Here is a 26618-nt window from a genome sequence, read left to right as displayed (position 1 = left end):
CTGCATTTTGTGTTCAATTATGTTATCTTTGACTTATAGTTAACGGTTTTTGATGAGCAGAAACATTTAAGTGTGACAAACATGCAAAAGAATAAGAAATCAGGAAGGGGGCAAATAGTTTTTCACACCACTGTATATTGTGCATTGCAAAAGGGATTAGAATAGCACCCTCATCAATTTGACATTCATTTATTTTAAGGGTTTACTTATCCTTTAAGATGGAATGGAGGTACAATTAATTGCAAGTATCAGAAAACCACTTCCCATGCTTGTACTCAAATCTTCAGCTGACAAAATGTTGTAATACAGGCTAGGTGTCACGCATGGCAAATCCAAACCCCAGTGGAGTGATTGGATTCCTACCTAAGTGTAGCAGCCACCTTTGGTGCTGGGCCTGGACATCAACTTCTCGGGTGGCGCTAAGGACTTACCGCACTAATATTCAGTACTCCAACAGGGGCAAAATCAGATAACGGGAGCAGAATCGTGAGGCAAACTCAAGGCCAGGAGCAAGCTGGAATCAGGATCAGCAAGTCAAACAGGGGACAGGAGCAGGTAGCAGGAGTCAAAGTAACAACAATTGCAGGGAACATATCACCTAGGAACAAGCAAGCAGTGAATCACTGTAGAGCAGGGAGTTGTAGAGCCAGAATAATGACTAAATCAGAACGTCTGTGTGCATATTAGCAGCAGGTGAAAACCATTCATGCCTACTTGGAAATACAGGGTAGCAGTAGCAGTGAACTAGCACCTCATATAGAGTAGAGGTAATGCAGGCGGCACTGATAATACCGGGTCACTGTTCAATCCCAGACAGCATGTTACACCAAGACTGAAGTGGAAAGTTTGACTTTGTGGGGCACATTTAATTTTAGAGTATGGCTCAGTCAGTGTATGATGGCTGGAAAAGGTGCTTTCTGACTCATAGTGGGGCAAATTCACTAAGGCGTGAAGCGCCGAACGCTAGCGTTAATTCGCTAGCTTTTGGCATTTTCGCTACTGCGCAAATTCACTAACGAACGCTGGCGTAGTTTCACTAGTGTTACTTCGCAACCTTACGCCAGGCGAATCTTCGCTAGCAACGAAACTACGCAAATTCATTAACTTGTGCAGTGTACTGAACTCTACCTTTTACGCTAGACTTCCTTCGCCTCAGACCTGGCGAAGCGCAATAGAGTAGATAGGGATTGTTTCAAAAAAAGTCAAAATTTTTTCTAAGTCCCAAAAAACGCTGGCGTGTTTTCTACATGATGGCTGATAGGCTGAAAAAGATCGAAAATTTTTTGGGGCTCCCCTTCCTCCCCCCTACTTTTCCTGACTCATGGCAACTTACCTAGACAGTGGGCACATGTGTAGGGCAAAATAAAATTTTTATTTGCAGATTTGAAGGTTTTCTAGGCATTTGTAGTGCAGATACGTGTTCCTCCATTGAAATTTGAATTTCGCGCCATATGCAAATTAGCCTTCGCTAGCGCAACTTCGCTTTATATAGCGAAACAACGCTAGCGCAACTCCGCAACCTTACGCTACCCCTGTGCGCAACTTCGGATTTTAGTGAATTTGCAAAGCGCTGGCGAAACGACGCCTGGCGAAGTGCGGCGAAGTGCGGCGAAGTTGCGCCTGGCGCAACTTCGCATCTTAGTGAATTTGCCCCATAGGCTCTGACTTAAGCAGGTATTACTATTAAAATGGCCTGTTAACAGTGATGGGTGAATTTATTCACCAGGCATGGATTATGCATTCGAACCAGTCATTTCAAATCCCCTGCTGTTAACAGTACCCCCTTCCCACACACACACCCTTTAAATTAATCAGTTGTGAAACATCAATGAATTAGAAAGATTGCAGCTGAACTGTACTTCCTGCTGGAACAAACGACATGCACTTTACTTATCTTTGAAATTTGAAATGTATAAATCGGCATTGGATACAATCATTGTCCCAGTGCAACTCATATATCCGTATTAATCGTTATTATTTTTCGTTCCTGTTCCAATTTTCCTTGCAGGGTGGACATCATCACAATCTCCATTAATTAGGTCATTTTCCAGTTTCTATGAAAAACACATCATCTATTTAATCTCTTCTATAAAATTGCTGCCTTAGAAACATCCATACTAAAGTATTGATACCTAGGGGTCTTTTATAAACATAATATATATCAGTAATTATTAGATATTAATACATAAAAATATTTGTATGTGCCTCTTACTTTGTTTACTTTCAGGTATTAGATCTATTATTCTTCAAGATAAAGGGATCTTTCCATAATTTTGGATCTCCATAAATAATCATTACATAAAACCAACTGGATTATTTTGCCACTGATATGGCGGTGACTCATTGAAAGAGGTGTTCCATAATATTGAATAAGATGACTCATTACCATTGCAAGATTTGCAATGTCTAAACTTAAATAGAAAGTTGTATGCAATTTTACATCGACCAATGAAAATGTTAATCCATTATTTCTATGAAAATATCAATGTTATGGTTGCTATAGTTGAAGTCTGAATCGATTTAGCTACTTTAAATACATCCAAAGCTGACGCTCTGTGCAAAAAGCAGTGTCAGGAGACGCACCCCAGCCCTGTCTTTACCAGCTGTATTGGCAGTTATAACAAGGCTCTGACACAGGCTGCATCTTCTCCATCTCCTAGGTGCCTCCTGCCACCTGCCTAATGCGGGCAACACTTGTTTTAAAATGCATTCCACAAGGTCTCTGCACACTGAAATGGTGTGCAGAGGCCTACTTCTATTTGGACAATGCCCCACGCAAAAGGCCAATTGAGGCCCTTTATGAACTTCTGCTCACTGCTAATAAACGGAGGTCTCTACACTCGTTTTCAGAGTGCTGCATGGGGTATTGTAAATGATTGAGCTTAACTTGGTTCCTGCCCAAAGTAACCATGATTCAGCATTGGCTTAGATTGTATGCTGTATCTTTATATATATATACTGTGTATAATATTTAATTTATTGGTGTGATTATATCACACCCAAATTATAATTCAAGGTGCTCGGAAATTAATTCAGATTTGTCAATGTTTTCCGCAGATAAGATACAAATATACATAAAATATCCAATGAGTATGTAATTTTACAAAAGTGCTTTGTGCCACTTTTATGACAACCACTATTTCTTGCCCTAATGAAACAAAACCATTTGGAAACTTGAATTTTCTCTATACCTGGGGGCCGATTCACTAACTTCGAAGTAAAAAAACTTCGAATTTCGAAGTGTTTTTGGGCTACTTCGACCATCGAATGGGCTACTTCGACCTTCGACTACGACTTCGAATCGAAGGATTGGAACTAAAAATCGTTCGACTATTCGACCATTCGATGGTCGAAGTACTGTCTCTTTAAGAAAAAACTTCAACTCCCTAGTTCGCCATCTAAAAGCTACCGAACTCAATGTTAGCCTATGGGGAAGGTCCCCATAGGCTTTCCTAAGTTTTTTTGATCGAAGGATATTCCTTCGATCGTTGGATTAAAATCCTTCAAATCGTTCGATTCAAAAGGATTTTATCATTCGATTCGAAGGATTTTATCGTTCGATTCGAAAGATTTTATCGTTCGATCGAAGTAATAATCCTTTGATCGTTCGATCGAACTATTTGCGCTAAATCCTTCGACTTCAATATTCGAAGTTGAAGGATTTTAATTCCCAGTCGAATATCGAGGGTTAATTAGGCCTCGATATTCGACCCTTGGTGAATCTGCCCCCTGGTGTTATATTTTATGTTGTTGTGCTAATATAATGTATGGGGGGAATTTACATTGTATGAATTCTCCCCATTAGCTTTCACTTTTAGGTTCACCCAGCATAGCACAATAATACACAATAGCAACTCAGATCTCTTTATAAGAAATAGACGTATACCGTGATTGAGAATTCTCTTTAAGGTTCCCCCAGCACAACACAATATTACACAATAGCAACTCAGATCTCTTTATAAGAAATAGACATATACTGTGATTGAGAATTGTCAAACTAATATTCTTTGTAGGCATTACAACATTATAAATGTTGCTATGTTGTCATTTTTCTTAATAACAGATTAATGTAGTTATATATATATAGGAACGTCTTGTTCTTATAAATATTGTTGAATATTACACTGTTCCAAGTATTAATTAAGCATTTTAAACTCTACATTGATATTGTTATTACTGTTATAAAACCAGTCAAATTGACTCATATATTAAGGAAAAGAAAAGTGAGACATTAAAATAATAAATATATAAAGCATTTTTAATTTCAAGGCAAATAATAGCAAAGTCGTTTAAGGTTAATCTCCATATTTGTTTAAATGTCATTTATTTCTCATTTATACAATATCCAAACCTCTTTAGCTATTTTTCCTCCTCATTAGTCATAGATATCTCGATTAAGCTGTGACCAACATGGGAATGAATCTAGGTGGTGAATAAGGAACAAAAATTGTTCACATGAAGATTTAAACAGATTACATTTATTGAAGCAGTTAATATGCAATGCTGGAAGGTTAGTTTCTCTGCACAATTAAATGTAAGGAGACAAAACAACATATATACAGTATTTTGTAGCAGTGCCAAATACAGTACAAAAACGCATACATGCAAAAATCTGCTTATCCATTGGTGTTTTATTTTCCAGCTCACTTAGCTGAATTAATTGAATGTTACATATACTGTATCATGTCATTTATCATTAAGTCAGACATTTAAAGAGAAGTTAGTACATCCCCCAAATCTGTTAAATTGAGCAGATTATCTTGAAATTCAACATTGTGGTGAGCTGTGTACCAGACACATGAAAACACAGCCATTGGGATATATCACAAGGTATATTTAATACAGCAAATCTAACCTATTTTTTTTTTAATATCTAGGAGAGCATGTAGGTAGATATTTTTTTGAGATATTACCCAGACTACATTCAAACTTGACCCACAGACACTACTTTTTATAGGCAGGTACACATTTTATTTGACACTAATATTGGGACAATGAGCCATGTAAACATTTGTAGATACATGTAAGAAGAAATGGCTGTCCAAAAGGATAGATTACAGAATATGTTAAGCCTGTGTCTGAAAATGTTGGTTATTGAGCAGCCTACATGCTGTGGAACTTCTAGCCAACATATGGAGGCTTTACCAAAAAATATATTTTTAACAAATGATGTAATTAATAAAAACTGAAAAAACATGGGCCTTAGCAGCAATATGTATATGGAGCAGACAGCAAACAAAGTTTAGGTTCAGGCTGGTTCAGGTCTAGGCAGGTGGCAAGCAAAATACAGCCCAAAAGCAGGCACAAGGTCAGGGCAGACAGCAAACTATCAGGAACCCAGTCAACAGGTCAGGGGAGTCAGAACTGGGCTGGCCAGAAACTGACTTACAGGACAGGAAGTCATGACAGGAACTTAGATGGCTAAGTAAAAAAATAGTTAAATAGAATAATGATCCAGCACAGGTTGCTGGAGGATAACCATTGGGCCATTGCCTGCGTCTAGATTGTAGACTGTGTCAGCTGGAGAAAATGGATTGGGGGTGCTTTGACTCTGACCACAGCATCAAAAGCAGTAGGCCTTTAGTGTCTGAACAAGAAAGAGCTGCAACCAGTAAACAGCAGGTTCCTGGCTCTAGACAAGAGAGCTCCTAACAGTTTGTTTAATATTGAAGTAGTCATAGTGGAATGAACCAAAAAGGCTTTGACATTTTGAAACAAGAGGAAAAACTGCTAATGCAGTCTTTGTGCATGAGTCAGTTACAAAAAAAAATGAAACACGGGAGATTCATTTTTATTTAGAATGATTATGCTTAAGAAGTTGGAAGACATCCATGATATATAGGATATCAGAGTCAGTAATGCATGGCACAGAATATCAATGTATTTTGCATACAGCTAATGGTTAGTTCTGAATGATTCATTGCAGTAATGTAAAACATTGAGAGAGAGTGAAAGAAAGTCCAAAAAGATAGCTAAAATAAGAATAAAGACAAATCCTTGAGTGAAAAACATATTTCTTAAGGGAATATATATATATATATATATATATATATATATATATATATATATATATATATATATATATATATATATAATCACCGCTTCTATAGGCACTCTCCATTCAATCGATCAGCCTGCCGGGTGCTCATCCAAAGGAATATCCAATTTGAGCAAAAAAGAGCACTCACGGCCATATGTCTGCTTCAAAGAGTATATAAAAGTTTTTATTGCATAACACCAACGCGTTTCAGTCCAAAGAGGACCCTGATGACGGTCCTCTTTGGACTGAAACGCGTTGGTGTTATGCAATAAAAACTTTTATATACTCTTTGAAGCAGACATATGGCCGTGAGTGCTCTTTTTTGCTCAAATTATATATATATATATATATATATATTCTATCTATCTATATAGTTTATTTGTATAGTCTACATTGGATCTTTTGGCATCTATGGCATCCTTTTTGGATCTATGGCAGGAAATGCTGGAACTATTATGGGACACTAGACCTGCCCCCTGGGCTGCCAAAATGCCCCTAAGCAGAACCTTCTTATTTATAAGAACTTTGTGCATTACAAATACTGGTAAAAGTGGTTGCAAAGTTCAACTTCAAAAACAAGAGATATACTTACAGGTATGCTTTGTTATACAAGACCTTAAAATTAAATGCTGAATAATTCAACATACTGTATGTATTTTTTTTTAAGTTCCCCTCATCATCTTTAAAAATATAGCGAATCTGTGTTCTATAAAACAAATAATGCTATGGTGGTATGACTTTGGCTTAAATCTGCCTTGCTCTTCTGATTTAATGACTATTAACATCTCCCAAAACTGTAATAGGATTAGGATGTAACCTATGTGGCCTATAACATGGACAAAATTAATTTCTAGATTATTATCAATACAATGTATGTCTAACCAAAGTGAGATAAGGCTATCTGCCATGGATAAGCTGGCATAGCTATATGTGATATAAAACACAATATTTTAATACTGCTTTGTGATTAATTTTGATAATTTTTGGATTTTGTACTAAATTGTCCCCTGCAGCTTTATACATCTTTTATTTCTATTTGTAATGTGGCAAATACATAAAGCAACACTTCTAAATGTATTTTAAAAGCGAAATGTTACTTGCTAAAGAATGGAAGCCAACTGAGTAATTCTACAAAACGCAACATGATTTTACAAATTAAATTAAGTAAGTAGTTAATCTGTTTCAATCATATTTCCCTTATGGATACAAATGGAGCGTTGTCAGTTATGTTAACAGAAATCATGCTCCTCAAAGATGCAATGTTTAACAGCTAATTCAAAAATCTAGATGTGCTTGATTTTTTTCCTAAATATGAATTCAATTTTATCTTAGATTTGGGGTCAGATTTATCAAAGATCAAATGAAGAATGCTACAGGCTTTCTTCAGGATTAATAATAATTTGATATTAGATTGCATTTTGATTGCATTGATGAAATTAGTCTGGAAAGTAGCTCAATCAATTGATACAATTTATAATAATAAAATCTAATAGTTTAAAGGCATTAATAAATTATAAATGAAAATGCAGGTTTTGAAGTGTAGTCACTTGTCATTTATATGGCAAGTACATATGGAACAGTACAGAACCTCTAATTATCTACTGTATACCTTTTTCTTTTGAGAGCTCAATGTTCTATGAACCTGTTCTTGAGTTTAAACAAGGTACCAATGACTTTCTCAGCAGTCTCATTTATTTCATATGTATTCTGAATCATATCACACTGTTGAAGTAATAATTATAGGTTGGAGCAATAGGGCTAAACTGACTTATGCAGATTTTTGAATTTTAGAATTAACTTACAAAATACATTCAATAGTATCTTGCTTGGGAAAGTTAAATTACTTAATTCAATTTGTCTTTTCTACCACTAATTTCCTCCACTGTGAAAATGGTTCCCTTAGGCTTCCGTGGTAACATAATTTAAGAATTCTCCCTTGTGAAATAAATTCAAACCCATGCTGCTTTGAATGGATAGCAGGACCTTAGAAATTTGATAAATGGCAAAAACTCTTGGGAGAAATGCTTTTTTTGTTGAGATTGAGCTCAGAAGTAAATTGACTAATGATAAATCTGCCCATAGCCTATTAAATGCTAGCTACCAGGAGATTGAATCATATACAGCACAGTAATCATATGTATTGCATGTTGAAGGCAGAGAGTCAATGGCCATTTGCCATTCAACATACCATCCTGACATAACAAAAAGATTGGGAGTTAATACAGCAACGAAGTACCTAGGCCATTTTCTTACTGTACATGTTTATTCACCATAACCTTAAATCTAAAATGATTTATCTAAAGCCCTAAAAAGGAGCCAATAAAAACTCACTACATTACTGTTGCTCATTGTTTCTGTATTTATACCAACCAGAGGTGCAGTGAGACAATCCACTGTACAGACAGAAGAGGGGGTGGTGGTTAGCACAGCTTTTCCAAATAGTATGCGTCCAATTCCTTAATATTTGCTCTGTGCTACAACTGCTGCAAATGATCCAAGTATAGGAGAAGGAAGAGGAACTCCAGCAGTATTACTGCAAACAACTTTTTATTCCAGGCACTTGATAAAGGGTATTGAACCCGAAACATGTTGTGTTTACCACTGCCTGGAATAAAAAGTTGTTTGCAGTAATACTGCTGGAGTTCCTCTTCCTTCTCCTATACTTGAATCTACTGTACAGATGAAATCATCAGAATTTTATATTTTGTCACACCATGTCCAAACACAATTTTTTAGTGCTAAGTGCAGTACATTGTTTCTGATGGACTAAGGCCATTGCACTCTAGCACCATCTAGAGGCAGGACTTATCACTAAAAACTGGTGAAACAAAATGTGAAATTCCAATAGCTTCACCTGTATATTAAGGGGCAGTATTTTCTATAAAAATTTGAGATGTAAAAAAGTGTAAGAAGAAGTGTAAAAACAATGAATAACTGTAATACATACATTTGCCAGGTAAAAGCTGTCAAGGTCCTATAGAAGCAAATGGGAGTGCACTGATCCTATTGGACCATTTTTAATCAATTCAAAATTTTTGTGGTTTTCTGATTTTTTTTTGCTAGCAAACTTTTTAGTGCATTGTCCACAGTTTGTTAGTTTTTTAGTGTTACTTGTTATATTCAGATACGTTAGCAACTTTTTAGAGAGTTTAACTGTGGTTTCAAAAACCTCTAAAATTTGACCTTTGATAAATGAGCCGCCAAAAGTTAATGCAATTTATTGTGACCTGATAGGTTATATTTGGGCAATACTACTACTTAATAGAAGCATTGTTTCTAAGAGTCTAGTTACCAATGGCAACCAATCAACAAGTAGCATTTACTAGTCACCTGCTTGAAAAGTATTTATAGCTGCAGTGAAGTGACATGAAACCACAAGATCGAGTTGGATTATTTAACTATAAACTAATCTGTAAATACATTTGCAACCATTCAGCAAATGCATTTTTTTGTATCTACAGTTCTCAGCAACTCTTATATACTTATAAGTGTAAGGGGTAGAAGGAGGTATTGAAAGATTTCCCTTTAAAACTAAATCTGTTTGATGTAGAGTATTGTGTTGGAGCCCTTATGCACTATTAAATACTCATGCACCCAGATGGGTTAAAGACCTCTGGGACCTCTGGCAGATCCGCCTCCTGCTAAAGTAGAGTCCAGGAATAGGGAAAGAGCCATGTCCTTCATACCAATATATAATTATGAACAGGAACTAGTCGCAAAATAAAAATCATATATATTTTCCCACTTTAGGATTCCCTTCTTCTAGAGCCTTAAAACAGACCTTGTGTATGACCAACAAAATGAAATAATGATTTAAAGAGAAACTATGGTTAAGTTGTCTGTTCTTTTACAATTTTATTTTAGACAGTTCAAAGTGCAATATAATTCACATTTAAAAGAATATATATTTTATGTCCCATTGTACTTCTGTACAACTTTTTATTTGAAACTCTACATTTACTCTTCATTAAGATTTTGCCTTCTGCTCTTAATCCACTGAATTCTTTTCTATTTTTGCATTCCTTAGAGTGATATTGTACATCTCTTTAAAAAAAGCCAAAATATAGGCTAGCAAAATATGAAAATCCTTCATATATGTTGTTTTCATTTTTCTCTTAAATATACAATGATGAATCGGTATTTAGTACTTTAATAATTGAAGATATAGATCATCTGTTACCATTTGTGATTATTACTGATCATGGTTAGGACCTCCCAAATTACCAGACTTAATATTTCTGGAGCATAAAATGTAAAGTAGGGAGGAGATTATTTAGCATGATACAGATCTGGGGTAAAATTTATATTCCATCAATAACAAGAATTTTCAAGAATCTGTGCTATCATTTTGCCATTCGTTTTGTTGGGAAACATTTCCTGCATTTCCGCAGTCGCAAGAAAAATGCATATTGACTCCAATGCAACTGGACTGAGAAAAACAGCCATTGACTCCAATTCATTAGGGGCGAGGGCGAGAAAAAACAAGCAATGGAAAAATGTCCATTGACTCTAACGTGTCTGCCAATTTTCACAAACTTTTCTGAAATTTTGCAAATTTTTCTGTGAAGCAAAATCAAGAATGATCTTTCATTCAGGTCTTGTATGACAGGACCCTAAGATGATGTTCTAAAGGCAAAGGGTGGAGTTATTAATCCATTAATATAAATATATTGTTCAGTGTTTAGCTTTTTATCCAATCCTAGTTAGACAGATGTTGTCAGTAATAAATACACACTGTTAGAGACATAAACAAATCATAAAGATCAAAGAAAAGACTGATATTCATATTTGCCATTAAGCCTTAGCCAAGCAAACATTTCCATTGGAATTCCAAAGGGCATATAACCTTACACAAAAGATCTTTGATAAAGGTTCAGATGCAAGATTATTGTCCATTATTAATGACGAACAAAAATATTACTCAGCATGGTTGCAAGGGCAGAGAAAAGCCTTACAGACTAATTGGCTCCCTATGAGATGCCTGCTGATACCTCCATGAAAAAAAGATCAGTTACAGCAAAATATCTCTATAGATTTCTTCTACTCGGAGTAAACTAGTGCAAAAGCCTGTAATTTGAAGACCATCATTTCAGGTAAGGAGTGGAACAAGTTCAGCATTATAAATTTAGCAGGGTGACACAGTGACAAGTAAAGCAAGGCTGTCAGTGATAATATGCTCCAAAAATTTAGGGATACGTTTGGAAGATGTTCTTAGTTTTGTAGGACAAAAAAAAAGAAGAAATAATCTGCATCGAAGAAGAATATTTATAGAAGTTGTTGGTTTAACTGGTTTGGTACATTCAAAGGTGGGTTGTTTATTGTGAATATGTTTATTGGTTGTGGGTCTGCTTTGTCAGGTCAAGTAATAGCCAGATATTATAGGATTTCCTATTATACTTAAGATGGCCATAGATGCAACAATTTGATCGTAATTTCCATTTTGTACGTTTTTCGGCCGTTTGTGGAGTGTCCCGACATTTTTCGTGCCATGTCGATCGGTCATTCAGACGATCGGACAGGTTAGAAAATTTCTGTTGGCTACCGATAATAGACATCCCGTCACTCCAGCCTTTATACATTACATTTTTGGCTAACTAACTATATTTGAAACATTTTTTATTTCACACAGCCTATCTATGTACCCAATTTTTATTTTTACACTGAACAATTCCTTTAAGAAGGGGTTTGCTGTTTTTTTAGCAAGTGAGGGAATACAGGGTTATAAGAGATAGCTCATAGAACAAGCTGATCCAGGGACTAGTCCAATTGCCGTTTTGGAGTCAGGAAGGAATTTTTTCCCCCTCTGAGGCAAATTGGAGAGGCTTCAAATTGATTTTTTTGCCTTCCTCTTGATCAACTAGCAGTTAGGCAGGTTAAAATAGTTGAAAGGTTGAACTTGATGGATATGTTTCTTTTTTCAACCTAATTTACTATGTTACTATATCACTATGTAATATTTCTGTAACTGGCCTGGCTTTTACCACAATTATGCAGCTTTCCCTTTATTTAAAAAGATGCTAAGCTCCGTGGAGTTAAATTTCCAATTATTATTCTCTTATTCAGTGCATTTGCATAACTGTTATGATAGCATCTTTTTGGAGTTTGCTCATTTTCCCTTTTGAACATATATATGAATTTTGTTAAAGCTTTATAAATAAATCATTGTTGTTAAAATAAGAATTATATGAATTGGATCATGCATCATGGTGGAAATATAACAGCATGCAATTGATTAAAATATCCCTATTTTGAAATATTTATGCTATGACATATCAAACATTTGCTTAGAAGGTAATACATCTAAAAGTAATTAAAATGGAAATCTGTGATGCAGCGAGTAAAGTATTTTATTTACATTTTCCAGTTAAGATTTTTACAGAAAAGTGTTCTTTCTGTGGAAAACATCCAGATCAGAACATACTAAAGATTTTTCAGAGTAAATTAGCTTTCTTGATAACTACTGTCAATTGCATTTATTCAAAGATAAAATACTGATAAGCAGCTGAGGAGAATAATAAGTAAAATCAGAATTTCTATTAGAAAGGAAAAGTAATACAAAACAATTTAATAGCGTGTTAGTCAATTTGCTTGCTGTTTCAATTTTTTTAACTTCATGATCCTGCCCAATTAGTATATCATTTGTTGGATGCCTACAGAAGTAACCAGAAATGATATTTCAAGGCATTTGCAAAAGTCCAGTAAAAATCTATATCTGTATACCATTAATATGTTATATTTTGTAATTTTACTATTATTTGTTTAAGCTGGCCACACTCCTGAGTCAAGTTGATAAGTAATGTTACCTTTATTTCATTTTTACCACATTTTTAAATATATGGATCAAATACAAATCCATTGGACATTAGGTAAATAAACTCACCCACATGAAGAATCTGGAAAAATAGAGAAATGAAAAAAGAGACAATGACAAACATAGATATTTGAGAAACTCTGCATAATGGGCAAGTTAAGGAGTAAAAGAGACAGTGATTATGAGTGATGGAAGAAATAGAATTTTGTATGTGATAAGATAAGAGGGGAGGAAATTAAAAGCATTTGAGGTGAGAAGTTGAAATTAATCAGTGGAAAGGAAATAATGGGAAAAGAGGGTTGAGCAAGAATAGAGTTGGATGTTTTCTGGTTGTCATGCCCAAATCTCATACTAATGAAAAAATTTCTCCCAATGACACAATTTTAAAAGGCAGTTTGCTCTAAATTTCTGGTGTAAACAGATCAATAGAGTTTCTGGGCAGACTGATTAGACAAAGACTTGCGGGGGAATATAATAAAGGTCGGTAATGGTAAACTATTCGCAATGTGAATAGTTATGCCTTTGTGCAAACAAATTTTGCTTTGCATGAAATTAATATAGCTTTTGTTTAGCAACCACTTCCAAAAGTGGAAGACCGTTTGCGAATTTTATAGTTTGCGCCAATGCACAGTAAATGTAATAAAACTTACTGAAAAAAATCGTTATGTTTGCACCAAAAGATTACATCTCCTGCAAGCACTTCTTAAGAGTGTGCAATTAAAATGCTATAACAGTTTAAGGAACAATATTACATTGTGAGAGGAAGATTTTTAATTCTTATTGGTGCAAATGGTTTTTCTCATTGCGACTTTAATTACATTAAATTAGCAATAAAGAACACAACCAGGAAGTTTGACCTGCAATTGGGAATTGAAGCTAGGGCCTTGGCATCTATTAGTTTTAAATTTGGCACCAATTTAAGGAGCTCAATTGTCATGCACCAGCATCCTAGCATTGTTTAATGATATAATAACATTGTGGCCATGGGCTCAGCCATTTTGGAACCACTATTTTTGGATCCAATGGCACGGCCTTTTGAGTTGTGACTTAGAATGCAGCTTGACATTTCAAAATAGGTCAAAGTCCAATAGCATGATATCCAAAGGTTTACCATGGTCATAATTTAGGCAATGGTCAGGATTAGCTCTCTTGGTTAATACAATTAGAGGTTATTAATTACCCTTAGTCAGTTATTTGTGCCTTTCCCCGTTGACAAGGGAGTTCTTTAATCCCCAATTACCAAAATATAGCCTTTATGGATTGGGAAATATACTGTAGTTGGCTAATCCAGCTTGAAGATGGCAAATTCATTTTTATTAACATTTATTGATTAATGCTATTTATTCTGCCTTGCAGACAGGCTGTTTCTTATAGATGTAAATCATTTTTATATAGTAGATAAAAAATGCAAAATATTGCCCACCTGTCATTTTGCTAAGTAAAATAAGGGGCAAATCTATCAATGGTCAAATTTCGAGGTTAAGTGTTTTTTTTAACTCTTATAAATTCGAATGTACTAGAACTTGAATGGGAGGTTATTTATGAAAAGACTTGAACAACTACTATTCGATCAAATATGAATGGCCTGAACATTTTAATATAATTCAAATCAAGTTTTCCTCCGAAAAAAAATTGAATGTCAACAAGGCAATTAACATCTTCAAATGGTTCATCGGACCTCGGCTATTGACTTGTTAATGAACTTGGCAGGTTTTAGGTGGTGAATATTCAAATAAGAATTGTTTCCCGGGTCAAGATGTGCTAAATCTCACATTCAAATTCAAATTTGTGAGTTTTGACCAAAAATCAAATTTGAAAATTCGAATTTACCATTCAAACCTTTATAAATCCGCCCATAGGAATGCTTTACAGCTGTGCTATTGCTGACTTCTTGTCAAGTTCAGTGGTTAATTTCATATACCTGTGCGCCTGTGTCCCTAGAGCACTTTCCTAGCAAAATTCTCACAGTTCCAAAAAGATGATATAAGGAAAGAGGCTGCTCAGCTAAAATCAGTTATATGTAAAAGGGATTTAACCTCCCCCACCTCCCTATCTCAGATAATCTAAATTTAATTGTTGATATTAGAGGAACTCTCACTGTGATTCACAGTTTGTTCTACTCTGAACAATATGCACTAATTGGCTCATAAACTACATATTAACATAAAAAAGTTAAACCTTTCATCTCAAAACTTTTTATCACGGTACAGAAAAAAAATACACAGTATAACATTTTAATGAATCTGAAAGCCTACATATGAGATAGGATTCATTTTTTGGGTTCATCTTACTTATATATGATATTTGCAAGTTTATTTCTATAAAATGCATTTAGGCATTTAATTTAATGTATTGAATGTGTTCTTATGTCTCTATATTTATTCATTTAACCACAGTATGTATTTTATGTTTGCTGAGGGACTTATTTTCTTATAGCTAATTGGACCCTTCTGAAGAAATGTACCACAACGTCATTGTTTTCTTTTATTCTCATTCAGTATCTGAGGGGTGTGTATACTAACAATAGAGATAGTTATCTCTGGTGATAAATCAGATACTTGCAACTGGGTAAATGTTTAAATCTAATGGCTGATTGGTTGTTATAGGACAATCCAGTAGTAGTGAGAGGAACATCACACAGTGATCTTAGGCACACATTTACTAAAGGGTAAATTGTGAAGAAAGGAGGAGAGACAATTTGCAAGGGAAAAAGCTCAGCGCTAGAGAACTTTGACGCCATTTTGCCAGACAAATTTTCACTCAGATGAACGATTTTTAATCCGCAAATTTAGCAAAGTGTACTTTCCATTTTGTTACCCTTATCACCAAAGCCTGCTGTGGTGGTCTAGTGGGTGTGCAGCAGGGATGCTCACTGCATCCTCGTCAGGGACACCCACCACATCCGTCTAGTTCAGCTCCATTGTACATCTCTTCTGGGTTTGCAACTTTGGTTGTTTCCGGATTTATCTGGAAAGGGCCAAACGTGATGTCACTGGCCGGCACAAAATTAAAATATTTAAAGGGCCGTGATTTATGGGTGTGTTCAGGGTGGCAGTAGCCACCCCAGTGTCAGTAGATACTTTTGGGAAAGAACAGCTAGACACAATCATTTATTAACACTGGGCAAATATGCCCATGGGCAATAACCCATGGCCACCAATTAAAATTGTTGCATACATTGTTCAACTTGCAGCTCATTTTAAAAAGCAAATCACTGATTGGTTGAGATGGGTAACTAGCCATGACAAATTTGTTGCTATGGGTAATTGCCCACGGGCAAATTTTGTGTTGTGTTATTAAATTTATGGGTGTGATTCTTCTGGTTTTTCCTGCTGTTACTGATCCTACCTGTCCCTGGTTCTCGTCCTGTCTGCTGCCTGTCCTGATTATTGCCTGGTTTTTGACAACTCTTTCAGACTCTGATTTTGTACTGCAGTTCTGTGTGTTTGACCTGGCCTGTGACCCCGACAATCCCAACTTCTCCTGCATATGTACCGTATTAACTATCTATTACTTACCCAGCTTGGTTTTTGACTACATTCTTTGTTTCACATTCTATAACACTACGCTCGGTCCCCTTGCTCGCTCTGAACTCTCACCTAGGTTCTCCCACAATAAGACCTGGCAGCATCTGAGCAGTGGAGGGCTCCACCTGAAGCCAAAAGTGGCTGCTACAGGTGGAAGTGTGGGCTGAGACTGGAACCTTGGGCTTTGTTCTGGGTTCAGCATACCTTGCGCTACACCGACTTTGCCTGGATCTACCCAGCGAATTGTTAAGATGAAGCTATATCCTCAACATTATTACGTCAGTGACATCATGTCCTGTATTCAAAAAAAGTCATAAAAAAGAAAAAAAAAACTGGTGTTTTATTATATTTTAATGTGGGATTATGTTTTAAAGTTGTAACTGTTAAATATATGTTATTTACACTTTTTAACCATTTGAAGCTCATGCCACATTTGTTTTAGGGTAGGCTAATTTTTAGGACAATTTTTGCCTCTATTTGGAGATTAGCACAGAATACTCAGTGGGAGAAATTGCAAACCCTATTGTATGTATTGTATTGAATTGTATGGAGGGCTGCCCAGGTCAAAACTAACAGTCGGTTTTCCAAATTGGGAAAACCGGGCAGAACTTTATTAGACTGATGTGGTTATCCGCCGATTGCCAAATCATAACCCAACCCCTGATGTCACTGATCCCACCCTTGACATAACTGGTTCGGTCCCCGACATCACCACCCGACTCCCTGCCTGGTCTCAATACAGCCAGAAGGTGGCAAACCTAGTCAGATTAGAAACTGATTGCCACCAATTCATACATTAAGGTGTGTTTTAATACTGCTCTGTATATTAATATATAGATTTTATTATATAATCACATTGTAATTCATTGAACATATTTAGTTTAGTGTTTCTAATATGCTTATCATTGTATGGAGTTATTCATAGTGTGTAGTATCTATATTGTTCTCTATTGTTACTGATTCTTGAGTTGATATACATATTTATATTATACATATTTATATTATTTATGTTAGGCATAGTGATTTCCCCTTATTTCGCTTGCTGAACTGAACAAGGTCTAAGAAAGTTGTATGTAAGGTACAGTATGTTCAACCCTTTTACCCAGTGAACAGTGTCAACCAATCCAGGCAACTGGTGATGAGCAAATCTATCCTATTTTGCATTGCAAAACCGTGGGGAAATACAAGCAATGCATTGAATTGCCTGCCTTTTTATCACAGCATCATTTTTGCTTAAAAATGCATTAAAGTCAACAGCATTAAAGAGGATGGACAGTTTTTGCAATGACTGATTTCAGTGGACATTTTCACTGTGAAATTTTGCCACAAAAATATTTGTGATAATGAAATGTAATTTCCCTGCGAAATCCATTTGGTGAAAAATTTTGTTCATCACTACAAACAACTTAATTCTATCGAAAACAATATACTAATTTCCCATTAGAAGACCCTGAGTAGGGTGAAGGATAAGGGAAAAACATTGAATATGTAAATAACTTGTAAAATCAATTAAGAAAACACATTCAAAGGGAAAGTTAAAGTTAAAAGTCCCCAATTTTAAAGAAGCTTTGATAACAGTTGGTGCTTATTCTTAGTTCTGAACTGAGGGACCATGATGGAGCAGCTGAAACAAATGTAAACAGTAAAGGTATTAAATCCCATCTTAAAATAGCTCAAACTGTTAAGGAAATACAGCAAAAAAAACTGATGCAATTGTTTGCATTTGAGAATCTTCGTTTCAAGGTACAGTTGGCACTAAATGGAAAGATAAGCTTGGCAACATTTTAAGTGCAACATGCCAGATGCTGTAAAAGTCTGCTTCAGATGTAAGTGTTGGATATGTGCAGTCTTTATTTCACACCCATAATGTTTTACATCTATCTATAAGCAGAGTGTTTTGGAATCAGCACCCTTTCGAGTATTTATTTGATGGATATATTGATATGCAATACCGGATATATTAAACTGCTCTTAGCAGAATTCATCAACTTTTGATATATTTTAATATGTTGCAGTAAACCTCATGAAATTAAAACATTGAGTGCATTTAAAGTGATACTGACGCTTCTATATGATCAGCAGAAATGTAATGTTTGTCAGTTTTACATCTAATCAGAGGCTACAGGCTTTACAATGATGACTACTCCATGCCCTCTGCTTCAGTTAAGTGAGCTGCATTCTTCGGTCATGCTGGGCTAGGGCAATGTGATCCTTCTAGGCTGGAGTACAAATGTCCAGAATGGCTCAAGGCACTAAGCATGGTCAAAGTGTTAAGACAAGTGCCACTGGACTGGGGGCAGTAAAGGGCATTTTTGGTTGGAGCATTTGAATTTAGCTTTAATTATATAGTTTCAACATATTCCGCAACGTGGAAGAAATTCTGACATATCTAACATGCACTTCTAGATTTGCCAATAATCATTTACACTATTTATAATTACATGCTGAAGTTATAATAATTACCACAATTCAAATAAAGTGAGACATTTAAAATGAGCTCTGATCTTTGATCTCTGATCAATTGTTTGTGCTGCATTCTTTGTATTCAAAACTTGTTTACTAACTTATAAACTAACATACTAATAGTTAGTAAGGGGCCGTGTATAATTACACATTGCATTTAAGGGTTCTGGCACATGGTGAGGTTTGTCACCCACAGTTAAATCTGACAAACATTTATGATCACTGCAAGTCAAATCTCTTACTTCCAGCAATCTGATTTAATCGAGGGACAGGTGGAATTTCCAGGTCTCCTTTTGCATGTTGCACCTACAGTATAAGTCCTCATGTTTCCACTGCACTTATGGGGGCAAATTCACTAAGGCGCGAAGCGCCGAACGCTAGCGTTAATTCGCTAGCGTTTGGCATTTTCGCTACTGCGCAAATTCACTAACGAACGCTGGCATAGTTTCGCTAGTGTTACTGTGCAACCTTACGCCAGGCGAATCTTCGCTAGCGACAAAACTACGCAAATTCACTAACTTGCGCAGTGTAGCGAACGCTACCTTTTACGCTAGACTTCCTTCGTCACCTCAGACCTGGCGAAGCGCAATAGAGTAGATAGGGATTGTTTAAAAAAAAGTCAAAATTTTTTCGAAGTCCCAAAAAACGCTGGCGTGTTTTCTACATGATGGCTGAAAAAGATCGAAAATTTTTTGGGGCTCCCCTTCCTCCCCCTACATTTCCTGACTCATGGCAATTTACCCAGACAGTGGGCACATGTGTAGGGCAAAATAAAATTTTTATTTGCTGATTTGAAGGTTTTCTAGGCATTTGTAGTGCAGATACGTGTTCCTCCATTGAAATTTGAATTTCGCGCCGTATGCAAATTAGCCTTCGCTAGCGCAACTTCGCTTTATATAGCGAAACAACGCTAGCGCAACTCCGCAACCTTACGCTACCCCTATGCGCAACTTCGGATTTTAGTGAATTTGCGAAGCGCTGGCGAAACTACGCCTGCCGAAGTGCGGCGAAGTGCGGCGAAGTTGCGCCTGGCGCAACTTCGCATCTTAGTGAATTTGCCCCATGGTGTTTCCTGACACCCTATATACTAAAACATGCCACTACCAGGTCTTATTTTTCAAATGTTCTCACATAGATACACTAGTGATGGGCGAATTTGTCCCATTTTGATTCGCTGAAAAATTAGCAAATTTCCTGCGAAACGTGAATTTTGATGCCCGTGTAAATGTTGCCACGTCAATTCTGATGCTCACGTCAATTGTGATGCTGGCGTTAAAGTCAATTGGCGTCCGAATAATGTTGATGCGATTGACTTTTTCGACGCGTGTCCAAATTTTTTTTCACCAGGCACAGGTGAATTTATTCGCCCATCAGTAATATACACATAAATGTTAATGTTTCAAGCACAATATAATTTAATATGTACATTTTATGTCATTTTTTTGTTCAAGTTGCTTTTTTATGTTTATGTGTATAACAATTTGGTTCTCTGTTTATGCAAATCTACAGTATAGGCAAGTGAATAAAGATGGTCAGAAGAAAAAAAAATGCAGAGGCTTTATAATGGGCCTTGTAGGCCTGAAACATTGCCTTATATTGTATGATTTGGGCTGAATAAATCTATTGTGCACTGCTACAACTCAGTGTACTTCTGGTATTTTCTTTGACATATGGATACGACCCTATGGCAGGAATGGGTCCCCTAGTACAGCACCTGACAATACAAAAGAGTCTCTTTTTAGAGGTGAGAACTCCATTTGTGTTTCAGAAGAAAAAAAAGGTTCTCGAAGAATAAATATTATTTATTGGAGTCATTGAATAGGATTTACAGACTTGGATGCCACAATAAAGTGAGACACACTCATTAAAATTAATATTTGGTTTTGCAATTATCTCTCCAGCAATGTGTGTTCCAGTGTTTGTCTTCTGATGAAAAGCTTTGCATTTTACAATGTTGTGCTGTAATCATACATGTTTACAGTTCTTATTTCCAATCACTCTGTAGTGTTAATATTTGCTCTCAATAACTGCACACATTTTAATTTCAATGCCTCTGCAAACTCATTGATGTAATTTATTACTGTTATTCTCTTTTGTTAAACCTTATAACCATATAATTCATATTATGTCCCAGCACTTCCAAAATACTGCTGTGCTTAACAAACTATAAACAGCTGCCTACGTAGGGTCACTGCTTTCTGCCTCCAGAAACCTCCTTTGCACTTTGTATTTCTCTTTTAGATTATACAGTTAGTTCCTAAAAGCATCCCTTCGCTTAAATTAAATATAGGTTTCTGAACATCAAAACCAGCAATAAAATAGAATGTACGTTCAAAAATTATTTCTCAATCATTTCCTCTCACCTACTATTAAGTTCTTTGAGGGGGTTATTTATCAAAATACAAATTTTTCGGGTTATTTAATTTAAAAAGTCAGACTAGAATTCACGATTTGACATTATTTATTATTAAAGAAGCTCGATTTAATCGGATCAGGGGAAAACGCAATCAAATTGAGTGAAAATCTGAATCATATGTTTTTTTCTGATTTATTTTCAGAATCCCGTGATTTTTTTTGAGATTTTTTCAGAAAAGCACACATTTTCAGACTTTTGCCCGAAATAGTCAGATTTTTAGCCTAATTCCAGAGCAGTCCACAGTAACTACCAAATAGGATAGGGCCCTCTTTGGCAGGTCTGAGATGGCTGATTTTTGCAGCCTCGGGGTATAATAAAAAACTATATACTAATGTACCTGCACCTGGGTAAGGAAGGTGGGTGCCCCCACCTTATATACTTATCTCTATGCTATTGTATGTGGAGTTTCACACTGTGTATTAGAGTGGGTTAGCCTAACAAGCAGAGATATATATATAGTTATGTGGATAAATTTGTTTTGAAAATGATTCACACAGTTGATATGGTTGAGAGCAAAAGTGTGTGTGGTTTCCAAATGTGGCACTCTAGTGGTTGTGGTACAATCACCTTTTGCAGCCTTGGGGTATATTAAATCTAGCAAAATTCAAGGTTTTTTTCACACTAGAAAATTCGGATTTTAAAATGAAAAATCTAGAATTTGTAATAGTATTATTTCATATTTTGAAATAATGGAGCACTCCAAGTAGTTATTCCCTATATAGCTTAGGCAAAAACCTCAGGTCACTTGACTTCTACATCCACTGTTAGGGGCAAATTCATCAAGGGTCGAATATCGAGGGTTAATTAAAATCCTTCGACTTCGAATATCGAAGTCGAAGGATTTTGCGCAAATAGTTCGATCAAACGATCTAAGGAATAATTGTTCGATCGAACGATGAAATCCTTCGAATCGAACGATTCGAAGGATTTTAATCCAACGATGGAAGGATTATCCTTCGACCAAAAAAAGATAGCCAAGCCTATGGGGACCTTCCCCATAGGCTAACATTGACTTCGGTAGCTTTTAGGTGGCGAACTAGGGGGTCGATGTTTTTTCTTAAAGAGACAGTACTTCGACTATCGAATGGTCGAATAGTCGAACGAATTTTAGTTCGAATCCTTCGATTCGAAGTCGAAGTCGTAGTCGAAGGTCGAAGTAGCCCATTCGATGGTCGAAGTAGCCAAAAAAACACTTCGAAATTCGAAGTATTTTTTCTTCTATTCCTTCACTCGAAGTTAATGAATTGGCCCCTTAGTCTGTTGGTCATGTTTTTTGCAATTTGTATCTCTCCCACCTATTGTAACTAAACTATACAGTTTTATACTGTGCAACATATATTACATTTTAATACTAGTGATGGGCGAATTTATTTGCCAGGTGCGAATTCGCAGCAAATTTGCCAGTTTTCAGGATTTCAAAGCCGGTGTCAAGTATTTTCCACTGAATTTAATGGGCGCCGCCGTCAACTTTGAAGCCGGCGGATATTTTGACACTGGTGAATTGTTGCTGGCATCAAAATAGCCATTTCGCTAGTTCCGCAAATTTTGCAAGAAATTCATGATGAAGCGAAATGGGACAAATTCGTCCATCACTATTTATTATTGAGAAAGTTCTCATGCTAAACATAGAAAACAGATTTCACATAGTTGTGAAATGCTTTTGGGATGCCTGGCATATTGTAAATACCACATCATGCCTAAAGGATCCAATTCATTGTACTGGGGGTGGGGGATTTCTTACAATTTGAGATCAGAACACTCTCTGAAACATTTTGAGCTTCATCAAATCATTGTTAAAAAATAGAACTCAATACCTAAAACCTGTTGAGATGCCATAAAAGTCAATGGAATGTTTTTTTTTAGTTGTCAGTCAAGTGGCTATTATTTGAGACTGAGAATTTGAAAACAACGATCAAAAGTGATCATGTGAAAAGCTACATTTGTGTTTTCTTGTGATTATGAGAGTTTTAAAAACTCCATTACTAAATATAAATGTCCCCCCTTGGTGTGAAAGAATCTTCAGTCTGTGATTTATTAAGTAGACATCAAGTTATTCCTTTTTAAACTATGTATTTTCATTGACATTACTGTATGTTAGGTTAAGCATTGACTTAATCCATCTGTCTACATCAGTAAAGTGATTAGCTCTCATTGCTGTTTCACTGAAGGCAAATATGTTATAGTGTGAAACAGAGCAGCGGGACACACAAGTCTGTTACAGTAGGAACCCAAATATAAACAGTCAAGACTTTTAGACACATTTGTTAATTAATTTGTTTAACCTGATGTATGCCATCATTTTGAACTATATTGATGATATATAAAATACAGAAACTTCGTCTTCGTCTTCGAATATCGAAGTCGAAGGATTTAGCGCAGATAGTTCGATCGAACGATCGAAGGATAATTCCTTCGATCTAACGATAAAATCTTTCGAATCGAACTATTCGAAGGATTTTAATCCAACGATCGAATTAATATCCTTCGATCAAAAAAACTTAGCCAAGCCTATGGGGACCTTCCCCATAGGCTAACATTGACTTCGGTAGCTTTTAGATGGTGAACTAGGGGGTCGAAGTTTTTTTTTTAAAGAGACAGTACTTCGACTATCGAATGATCGAATAGTCGAACGATTTTTACTTTGAATCCTTCGATTCGAAGTCGTAGTCGAAGGTCGAAGTAGCCCATTCGATGGTCGAAGTAGCCCAAAAAAACCTTCGAAATTCTAAGTTTTTTTCCTTCGAATCCTTCACTTGAAGTTAGTGATATCGGCCCCCTAAATGTCTGAATGAAAAGCATGAAACAGGAGGGTGATTTAGACTTGCTGTTTGTTGACGGTGTCTTGAGATCTTCTGCTCACAAGCTAAAGGTCAACTGGTAGATCCTGATTAACCTTTTGGGCACCCCTGCACTAGTGCAATAACCCATAGCAGCTAGTTAGTGGTCAGCTTTTATAAACCATTCATCAGTGAACATGAGTTACTGCATAGTGATGGGCGAATTTGCGCCGTTTCGCTTTGCCGAAAAATTCGCGAATTTCGCGAAACGGCGAAAAATTCGCGAAATGGCGCCGGCGTCTAGTTTTTGACGCCGGCGCCCATTTTTGGCGCCGGCGTCCGTTTTTTTGAAAAAAAACGCGCAAATTTGCCGTGAATTCACGCCTGGCGAATAAATTCACGCATCACTATTACTGCATTTACTTTATTAAATTTGTGGTTGATTCAGCATTTTATCTTCAGATTAGTTTGTCAAGGAAAACATGTCACATGCTACTTCAGGTGAGGCATTTTCTTAGCCTGTATAAATTCAGTCCAGCTTTTCTGGAAACCTGAATCAATTTTATTTAGCGTGATCCTGTGTTTAAAGGAGAAAGAAAGGCTTGCAGCACTTGGATGTGCCAAATGTTAGGCACCCCCAAGTGATTGTATTGACTTACCTGTAACCTCAGGCAGGTGCTCCTATCAGCAGAGAGCACTGGCCCGGGGTTATACCAGTGAGCATCACGGATCGATCTTTTTCCGTCTTCCTCGCGTAGCTGCGTATGCACAGTAGAACGAAAAGCCGAACTTTAACTAAAAAGTATGTGTTTGCACCAGGATATTTGAAGACAGAAGAAGACAAAGTGGATCACTCCATGTTGCTCACTGGTAAAACCCAGGACTGGTGCAGTTTTCTGATGATTGGAGCACCGGCCCCGGGGTTTCAGGTAAGTAACTTCAATCACTTGGGTGTGCATAACATTTGGCACCCCAAGTGCTGCAAGCCTGTCCTTCTCTTTTAATGTTTATTAAATCATGGTCTATTTCATCCTGTTTGACCCCCACTAGATTTCAACCAATAATTAGCCAACCAATTTGTTCCTTGCTTTGTCCAATAATTGCCCATGCTTGTGCTAAAAGTTTATTGATTGATGTTTCAGTACCATAGTTTGTGTTGTTCTTGACCAAGCCTGGCAACTGAGTTTATTTTTTTGAATTCCTCTGTGTCAGAGGCTGCTGAAGACAACAATATGGTTGCTAGCCTGCTGCCTGGATGGTTCCTGCCAAAACACAAGTGATTAAGTTCTTTAGTTAACTTTTGTGATTGGTTATTTTTCGGAGCACCCCTGCTAATCAGTTATCCAGAAAGCTCGGGAAGCTCACATTCCCCAATGTGTCATATGAATCACTCATTTGTGAGCTGTGATGTGACTGAGTGCTGCTCCAGTGATTCTTTCTTGTTGATTGATGCTGGATAAACTGGTTCTGCATTTGCCAGTTGTAGTTGCTATGCTCTCTGCTATAAAGTCTCACCTATAAGCAAATTGAAGCAAATTTTGTTTCTATGATTTTATGTTTTGATCCAAAGATTTACTTTATACCGGTAAAAAGAACATTTTAGATATTTGTGCCGTTCCCACTTTTTAAAATTTGTTTTAGGTTATATATTTGCCGTAACAATTTGTGTGGGATCCGTTGAGCCACGTTTTCCCCAGAATTCCGCTTCTTAAAGTGCAAGTAAACCCCAAAAGAATTGCCTAATAAAAGAAAACATAAATGTAAGCAATTTTCCAATATATATTTATTTAAATTTTTTAGTTCTTTTAAGTTAAGTTATTTGTAAAAAACATTTGCTATTGAAAGCAGCATTTGCTTAACACCTGTCTGAGTTCCCCAGCAAAAACAGGTCCATCTTGTTCCTAATCAGGAATGAATTGTATCCAAAGAGATATTCCGGCAGAAATGTTATTGTAACCACAATATCTACAGATCTACAGAGATCGATCTGGTCTTTCTAGGCAAGGATACAAAGTATATATTGTTTTAATATTGTGGTTACAATTACCCCATATAGACCCCAGCACGCTCAGTAAGCATTAACCCAAATATTGGAGTTACTTGAATACGGGTTTACAAGTATTAAAGACTTAGGTGTTTACCCCGCGAATCTGTTCTACGCCACATGAAGTAGGGGAATACTTGCATGCCATTTTGTGCACAAGCTTTGGAACTTTTTCCTGATTAGGAACAAGATGGATTCACCTAACTGAACCCAATCGAGCCAAGGTGTTTACAACTGTATATCCACATTCTTGTTCCTGAGCTTCTCCATTACATCTCCTATTACCAACAGATCATTTATTACCATACTTAACAGCATGCTAATTTTTCCCCATAGCTGGTTGATATAATCATCTTTTGGGTTTTTTGTCCTCTTAGAAGGGATCCCTTCAGTTCTATATTATTTTAAATGCTTTTAATCTCACTTGTTCAATATGGCATGGTGGTGAATAAAAATCGCTTTTTATTTTACTTTGACATATAATTATTTATATTGTTTGCAGATCGTCTCAGACACATGTAGTGTGGGGAAGAGTCCCTT

At 36.3% G+C, this 26618-nt stretch overlaps 1 protein-coding gene across 2 annotated transcripts in view; it reads left to right on the top strand.

Moving 5' to 3' along the window:
• Nucleotides 1-26618, top strand: part of sgcz.S (sarcoglycan zeta S homeolog) — a 426387-nt gene that overhangs the window by 90707 nt on the left and 309062 nt on the right. The gene's annotated exons all lie outside the window — the stretch shown is intronic.

This window comes from Xenopus laevis, chromosome 1S (genome assembly GCF_017654675.1).
Source record: "Xenopus laevis strain J_2021 chromosome 1S, Xenopus_laevis_v10.1, whole genome shotgun sequence".
Classification (NCBI taxonomy): Eukaryota; Metazoa; Chordata; class Amphibia; order Anura; family Pipidae; genus Xenopus; species Xenopus laevis.
The sequence above is the reverse complement of the archived record's forward strand: the minus strand, read 5'-3'. Positions and strand labels throughout refer to the sequence as shown.